The following is a 9,384-nucleotide window of genomic DNA, read 5'->3' as shown; positions in this document are numbered from 1 at the left end:
AATGAGCAGGTGTTAACATGGAAAAAGCTGCCTACACAATGGAGTTGCAGGCAGGATCTCTGGAGGGGCGTAGATGTGCTAAATCCACCCCAGGAAAGCTCAGTCCAACCCTGCACACCAAACCATCATGTTCTGTGTGATGTTCCATAGCAAAGAAAACCAAACACATACATGCAAATTTAAAACTCGGGGGTACTATTCTGCACGGGTGACAATTTCATCACATGCTCTTCTGACTTTAAACACGATCTGCCGAGGGTTCGAAATTCACACTCCATCTGATGTGCGGTTCCAAGTGCATCAGTGCCCCCTTGTAGACAGGCTTTCACCACACTGGACCCTGTGCTATTCATTTACTGCACAGAAAGTGGTTGGGACAGCAGAGCCAGTGAGAGTAAACTATATATGTTAAAACCTAAGGTTTGCTTGTGTTGAGTTGGATGCTGCCACTGTCTAATAGGGTTTGGTTAATGTTAAGCCCTACCAACACGAGCAGTAGGGCTTACCAGGCAGAATAATCCCTTCAGTAGAGACTAAAATGTGTGAGACTCTGTCTGTGAGTATGCCCATTAGAATAGATGGATAAGCAGCTAGAATCACATCCAACACTGCACTAATTTGTAAGAATAATTTTTCAGCCAATTCCATGTTTTAGACTTCAGACCCCAGGATATTGATTTATAAGAGAAAATAAATGTGCAGACTCTGCTGTTTACCAAAGTTTTTGTACAAGCATTTCTCACGACTGTGGCTTTTTAAAGGTTTATTTTATGTTTAATTGTGTGTGTGTGTGTGTGTGTGTGTGCGTGCGTGCATACACACTCTTCATGTGTATGAGTGTGCAGTTCTGGAAGAAGCCAGAAGAGGGCATCAGATACACTTGGAGCTAGAGTTATAGGCAGTTGCAAGCTACCAGACATAATGCTAGGAACAAAACCCAGGTGCTTTGGAAGGTAGCATGTACTCTTCTCTGCTGGATCATCTCTCCAGATCCACAACAGTGGCCTTTTAAGCCTTACAAACATTACATTTATTTGGAAGGAGTTGAGTAGATCTTTTCAAGCATTTGAGTATTAACAGCAAATATGAAAGGCCAAGTTTCACTAAGCAGTCCGCGAACCCAGCACCCTATAAAGCACTGAGTTTCATTACACAGCCATGGGATCAGTGCTCTGGATGAGGCGCTACCTGAGCTTTAGGGAACTCTGCAGGCTTGATAAAGCTCAAGGAGTCTCATTTGGACAGTGGCAACTAAAAGTACCCACGATCCCAGAAAACAGGGCTGGGCAAGCTTTTTTTTTGTAAAAATGAGTTCCCAAAATCATTCTTGTCTTTAATGCATATTAACTCTAAGATATGGATATGTTCAGAAAACTTCCTTGAGGGCTGGGAAGGGTTTGCTGCACCAGCATGAGGACCTGAGTTCAAATCCTCAGAACACAAAGTCGAACACAGATGCTCACATTTAACCCTTAGAGTGTTGCACCTCCCCCAATGGCTTCACGTGCCTCTAAGGAATGGAACATTTCTAGAAGTCAAATCTTGAAAAGTGAAGCCAACTGAGCAGCCAGGCTTGGGCGTATACGGAGGAAATCAGCGGAATTTGACTGTATGTCTATTGTCTTGTTCTCAACTATATATATTTTACTTTTTGCATAGATTTGCGGTTTTTGCAGCACTGAGGTTTGAGCCTGGAGTCTTGCATCTGCTACGAAAATCCTCTACTATAAAGTCACATCCCAGCCTGCATCGCTACCTGATTTCCTGGATCAAAAATGGCTCTGCCGGAAGACAGAACCAGAATCTAGTTGGATCTACAATTTGCACAATTTTCAGTTGCTCACTTTCCATGTTGCCTACAGTTTATCAACAACTCTAAATGATTGAATCCTGAATGTAGGTGTGTGGGTGGACGCTTCACCTCAATCCCTGGCGTCCATATATCCCAAGAGACTGGAATGTTCTGGTGAAAGCTCCATCCTTAGCGCCCCACCCGGTCCATCTCTCTCCAAACCCTGCTGCATCTCAGAAAGCCTGCCAATGATGACTCCTCCCCCAGAGATGCTCAAGACCACTCCCATAGAGTACTTAAACTGACCCGCAGATAACAGACATGCGGTTTTCTGGTCTTCCTTTCCTGTCTCCTCTCTGGGGGCCTGAAAAGTCACTTGGGAGCGTTGTAGCAATTAAACCTGGGCTTTTTTTTAAAATTTGGTTTGATTTGGTTTGATTTGGATCGGTGGAGAGGCTTATGGGGTACAGAAACTTTTTTCTTTTTCTTTTTTTTTTGTGGCAAGAACTTTATTCAGGGAGCCATTTCCCCAGGTTTGGGGTTAGTTTCCATCAAATCCTTGGCTTTTGAGTTATAAAGAAATGACTATGTGTGAAAGAGGAAACAAACAAAATAATGATGTGGTCCATGGAGCTGTTCCCGAAACTGTTCAGTGGGAGCTGGAGATCTGGCTCGGCAGCAAAGAGCATTTGCTGCTCTTGCAAAAGACCCTAGTTAATCCCCAGAACCAAGACGGGGGCTCACAACCATCTAGACTAATTCCAGTTCTTAAGGGCCCAACACCATCTTCTGGCATCTATGTAGTGCACAGACATACATGCAAGAAAAACAGCTGTACACATAAATCTTAAAAAAACTTAAAGTTATAAACTTGAAATTATTTTTTTTGTTGTTGTTTTGTTTTGTTTTAAGCTCAAGGTGAGTATTTTCATGACCACAGCTGCCGATGCTTCATTCTGGATTATTTTAGGTATCATAGACCGTAAACAGACCAAAACCTCCCTCGGAATTTGACTGATGATGTTGCATGGATATTTGGAACATATAAGGATTTATAAAACAAAAACTTTGGCAACTGAAGTTTCCTCATGGTTTAGGGAGTGAAGGCACCTTTAGATGAAATATCAAAGACTCTCATACTCAATAAATATCAGGACCCCCATGGTAAACATATAAATATATATACATATATATATATATATATGTATAGGTATAAGCATACACACACGCGCGCACACACCCACACACACATATATAAATGGATGCCACAAGTTGGCCTCTGACCTCTACATGCCCACTGTGGCAGATGTAGTGAGCAAGTGCATGCACACACACATGCACACACACACACACACACACACACACACACACACACACACACACACTAAACAAATAAATGTAATAAAAATTAAAGTTTCTGCTTTTCAAAAGCTTGATTTAATATCTAAAGTATATATGGAACTCAACTCTACAGAAAACTAATAATCTTGAGAAGTGGGTAAGGGATTTCAGTCAGCATCTCATATACAGAATTTACAATGAAGTCACAGAAGCAGAGACTCTGATGACAGAGGTGGACAGTGAGGGGGATAAAGGCAAGACTGTGTTAGCTACTTTCCTCCTTGCTGTGAGGTCATGCCTGAGTGCAGCAACGCAAGGGAGGGAAGACAGATTCGGGTTCCTAGGTTGAGCAGACAAAACCCATCACAGAGGAACAGTATGGTGCAGGAGCTTGGGTGGCTGGTCAGTCTGTGCTCACAGGAAGGAATCAGGGTGGGCTGGATGCTGTGGCTGATCCGGCTTTCTCTTTTCTCCCATTTTAATTCAGTTCAGATTCCCGCTCATGGAATGGTATAGCCTGCATTAAGGTAGGGTTTTCCCTTCTCATTACAGAAACTCCCTTGAAGACACAATCAGAGGTGACTCTCCTCGGTGATTGCAAGCCCTGGCAAGCTGGCAAGCTGGCAATGAAGATGAATGTCACAGGCAGCCAGCGGGTTTAAAGTGTCAGACAGGAGCAGTGGCTCCATTGTTTCACTTGCCTTGTTTTTTTAAAAAAAAATTTCAACATCAACTGTACGGCCAGTGAATACAGAGCATAATTCGGAATCATATATTTATTTTTGCTAAGAGCGGGGGCTGGGGCTAGAGCTCAGTAGGACACTTGCATGAACGCCAAGGCCCTAGATCTAATCCCTGGCACCTCAGAAGAAAGAGAGGAAGAAATAAACACAGGAAGGAGGGAGGAAGGGAAGATTGTAAAAGACATACACAGAGGCTAGCAAGGCATCCCAGTCAATAACGTGCTTAACACGTAAGCATGAGGACCCATGTTTAGGTTTCTAGTACTTGAGCAAAATTCCAGGCAAAATTCTGCAAAAATTGTTGCAGAGCACACAGCAATTTCAGTCCTGGAAAGGGGCAGAAACAGGAGCATCCTTGGGGCTCGCTGGACCAATCTAGCTGCACTGGTGAGAGACCCCCCCCCATGTCAAAAATTAAGTTTGAGAGTGATAAATGAAGAGTATTAACTTCTGGTCTTTATCTGCATGTGCACATATGTGCACATACTCATGAGCATGTGCACATACACAAGCCACACAAACGCAAAATTAACAAACATACATGAACAAAGCATGCTAAGAGACTAGATTTGAAATGTTCACAGTACTTAAAACCTGCAGTTATGGATATAATAATTAGCTTCATCTGATTAATTTATATTATATTAAAATGGTACTTCTTTATGTCCTAGAAGTCAAGATAACTGCAGTTAATAAAAGATGAAATTAAAAGTGCACGGTCCACAACTGTGGGAGAATATTTACAAAGCTCTACCAGACAAATGATCGGGGCCTATAAAATGCCAATGAGTCCAATAAAGCAAAACTTCCGGGATGAGGAACTCAGTGCAGGGCCTGGGAGGGAGGCACTGAGACAGGGTTTGTCCATGAGTACGGAGGGGAGGGGCTCAGTTACATCCTAGCATTGCAGACACAAAAGTGGCTTGGACACCTGCAGACTGCCGATGGATGGAAGTTCGCCCCTCGTTCTTACTGCTAAGAGAGAATGCAAGTGTAGCATGTGATGAAATACCACCAATCACCAGGAAGACCAAGTTAGACACTAAGGATGGGGAGGATGGAGAGGTGGCTCAGGGTGAGAGGGCATGATGCTCTTCCAGAGTACCTGAGTTTGGTTCCGCGCACCTACTCTGGGCGGCTCACAACTGCCTGCAACTCCAGCTTCAGGGAGTTTGATGCCTCTGGCCTTTGAGGGCATTGGGACCCAAGCACACATACCCACACACAGACACATAATTATAAATGAAATCTTAAAGACTGAAAATGCCAGACTCATCTGAAGGTCTGTATCCTGGGAGTCAGTGGATATCAGGTGGGAAGAAAAGATTGTGGAGAACAGTTGTGTCAACACTGAATGACACAGTGTGTGTGTGTGTGTGTGTGTGTGTGTGTGTGTGTGTGTGTGTGTGTGTAAGTGCTGGTCACTCTAGCGTGGGCGCTGGGGATCTGAACTCAGGTCCTCATGTTTGTGTGGTAAGCATTTTACCATCTCCCCAGTCTCTAACCATTTCTAGGCAGACTTGTAAGGGTCATCCCCAGCTTTAGTTTACAACACTAAAGATATTACTGATCTTCCCGAATGGCTTCAAAACCAGTACCACAGCAGAAGACTTTAGTCTTCAGTGAGCAGCTACTAGGTGGCAGGCGCTAGGCCAGGTAATCCACACGTCTGCTCACGCACTCATTAATATGGAATATCCGCTAAACGCTAGGATTTGCATAAATTATCCTTTGAATGTGTGCCCCAATCCTGTAAGGTAAGTATTAGCAAGCCAGTCTTACAGTGCGTAAATTGAGACTCAGCCGTGATCAAATGCCTGAAAAGGTCAGATTGCTGAGAAGTGGCACCCTAGATCTAGCAAATCACTCTGAAGGCTGTGAATAAATGTGGGGTATGCTTACGCCACCCTTTAAAGTCATTTCCCTGTTGTGTGTCTTTTATAGGCACCCTTGCCCTGCCTCTGGAACCTGGCTCTTCCTGCTGAGGGAGAGGACCAGGAGACCGTCCCTACCACGCCGCCCGCATGCTGCACTGCAGAGGGAAACCGATGACTTCTGATTATTCTTGCCCCGACCCCCACGGCCATCTGTTCAGGCAACTTATATCTCCGCACACCCGGCCACACGATGCCTCCCATTTTATTCCTGGATTCTCTGGGAATAAATCTGTGGGAGGCAATAAAATCAGGCACTCCCTGTCCTTGGAAACACCCTCTCTACTTTGGATTCGGGAAGCGTGCATTATCAGGTTTGCTTGTGGATGGCTTCTGTCACAGCGACCAATGTGACTCAAAATGAGTGACAAAAGACCCAGAGATAAAAAAAAAAAAAAAAAAAAAAAAAAAAGCCCGCGCCAACCCCCTCAACTCCATTGGGGAATAACATGCAAAGTGAAGAAGAGACATATACTCCCAGCATGTATATCCCACATGACGTGCACGTGTTCTGAAACATCCCCCTTCCCGGACACCCCTCCCTGCCCCGCCCCCCAAGGCTTCTGCATATTCTGAACTAACTCGCATCCTCCCAATAAAGACGAACATCTGAGATCGGCTAATAACACTGGTGCGTTAACTAATTAGCAAGAGTGAGGCATTTAGAAAACAAACAGGCATGCCACTATGCTATCATTATGCGGCTTCTGCCTGACAGGGCTGCCCTCGGGGCCGTAATATGGATTTATCCAAGAGAGTGCGATGAGAGGGCCCAGCCGGGGGAGCCACCTGCTGATGAGTCTTGACATGGCTCCTCCCACAGAGAGGGTGAATCCTGGTTTCATTTTTTTTTTTTTTATTTGCTTCAAGCACAAGGGTTTTCCTTCCTTCAGACTTACATGCCATTCTTTTGCAGCACTTGAGTTTGGTCAGTGAAACTTGCCCCCTGACCCAAACATGAACTTTGTCAGATTGAGACAGGCAGATAGGAGCAGCCGCTTTATTTTGTAGTTTTTCTCATTACTTGTCATCAATGGTTCTATTTGGAAATGAGGATGCTGAGGGGTTCCTGTCTATTCCACAGTGCACAGTACCAGTGGACTTGCGTGCTGGTGCTTACGTTAAGGCTAAGAGCTTTTCTGGTCAATGAAATGTCAATTTTTTTATTTGTGAAGAAACGGAAGTGAGAATACTGGGGATCTGGTTCAGCTGGTAAATGCTTACATAGTGTGCACGAGGCCACACACACCAGGCATGGTGGTGCACGCCTCTAATCCCAGCAGTTGGGAAGTGTGGGCAGCAGGATCAGTTCAAGGGCATCCACGGCTCTCCATCAAGATAGAGACCAGCCTGGGATGTGCAGAGCCTCTGGTATAATGCAAAACAGTACCAAAACAAATGAACAAAACCAAACTGCAACAGCCAAAAGCAAAAACAAGCCCACGGAAGTTCAGAAAGCAGCCCCGCAGAGAACCAAGCAGAGGAACTCACTGACGACCCCTCCGAGGACTCCACCAGGACAGAGCTTGGTGATTGCCTGCTTTCTTCCCAGGAGCAGCCTGCCTTCCCATGGACCACAAAACGCCAGTCTCCATCTTGGGCGTTTTCTTCCCACTCAGTCCTCTCCAAGCTGAAACCACCTCATCCACACCCACAGTGTCATTTTTCACCCACTTGGGAATGACTCACAGCCTGGACCCCTCTTCTGAGCTCCTGACCCAGAAATTCGACTGCCTGTTCGATGTCTCCTTTGGGGTAGATCAAACTCAGCCACTAAAAATATACGTAAGACATACCTCCTACTCGTCTACCACTCCCCGCCCCCCACTCTGGGGAAGCATCTTCTGCCACCGCCCTCTCATCGTGAGCCCTGTGATGTGACCCAGGGTCCTTCAGTGTCCCCGTATACAATCGCCTGTCCACACTTACTCCAGCCACTCTGGTCTTGACTAGAGCCTCCCCGTGCCTCCCCGTGACTGTCACTGCCACCTTCTGGAGCCAGCTCAGGGACTGTATTTTGGATACCCTGATTTGGTAACTTGTTACTCTTGATGTAGATTCTGTCGTATCACACAGTGTCTTCAAGACAGGGCTGCAGTCTCCCGTGGCTCCTGCCCCGCTCTTCAACACCAGGATTTCAGGTCCCAGGCAGAAGACAGATGATGCCTTTGTTCTCAGAGACATCCCATAGATTCCTTGACACTTAACGAACGGTACCTATGAAGCACAAGATGGCTACCTCTACAAGAGACAGTGAAAGTTGGGTTTCTCTCTCTCTCTCTCTCTTTCTCTCTCTCTCTCTCTCCTCTTCAGAGCTCTAACCACACAACACCCTTTGGCAATGCTTCAGTTTGGTCAGTGAAACCTGCTTCCTGACCCAAATATCAACTTTTCCAGTTTGAGTCGGATAGATAGGACCTAGCATCTTTATTGCAGTTATCACATCACTTATTATCATTGTCTCATCACAGGGCTTCCGGGAAAGGAGGGGGTAGAAGACGGAAGGCATCAGTAAGCAAACGGCATCGATATTCTCCGTGCCTAATATCCATGCCACCGGGAACACATTTTCATGGCCCTTCTCTGCCTCCTTGTTTGTGGGTGGAGCCATGTGACTGAGGATAGGAAGGTAGGGAGGTGGGTATGATACGTGACATTCCCCAGGTTTGGCCCTTCAGTCCTCCTCCTTCCCAAACTCTTTCCTTCTGTTGACCAGTTACCAAGGATAAATTAAGGTACTCATCCCAAAATGGAATGGCCATGGTCTCCAAATATGTGCCCAACCTCCCCCAGTGAGCCACACCAGACTGTGAAATGATCTAGTTATAAACCATGTGGGGTTAGATTCCTTTGTTTTTACAGTGAGATTATACTCGAAGAATTGGGACAAGAAAGAATAAATCATTTACGTTCCTCTGTGGATATTTTTATATGGACTATTTTCTTTTTCTCAGTTGGAATAGAGGAACGGAAGTGATACTAGCTAAGCTTAGGTTCAGAAATAAATATGTTTCCATCTGAAAGTTGTAATGGCCAGGTAATAGTCATGTTTTCTAGCCAAGAAGCCTAAGCTAAGAAATATTAGACATCTCTAAGTCAGTTGAATTATTCTGTTATGATGTTTAACTAGCTCCTGGATTTTGTTTTTGTGTTTGTAGTTTGCTTTGTTTTTTGATATAGTGATAATGACAATAACTACCCCCCCGCCAAACCCACAATACTTCCAGCAGTTGAGTCCCAGTGAGAAGGCACTGGGGCAAAGGCCACCTGCTTCCCAGCTCTGCGCCTGGTCCCCTCTTAACAAACCTGAAAACATACCAGGACATATAAACTACAGTGCACCACAGTATATAGTACACCCTGAAAACATTAACACATAGACTACAGTATACCATAGTACACCCTGAAAACATACCAACACCCACAAACTACAGTGTACCACTGTACACAGTATACCCTGAAAACACACCAACACCCATAAACTACAGTACACCACAGTACACAGTACACCCTGAAAACATACCAACACCCATAAACTACAGTACACCACAGTACACAGTACACCCTGAAAACA

This window comes from Myodes glareolus, chromosome 18 (assembly GCF_982192425.1).
Source record: "Myodes glareolus chromosome 18, mMyoGla1.1, whole genome shotgun sequence".
Classification (NCBI taxonomy): domain Eukaryota; kingdom Metazoa; phylum Chordata; class Mammalia; order Rodentia; family Cricetidae; genus Myodes; species Myodes glareolus.
This window is presented reverse-complemented; position numbering follows the sequence as displayed.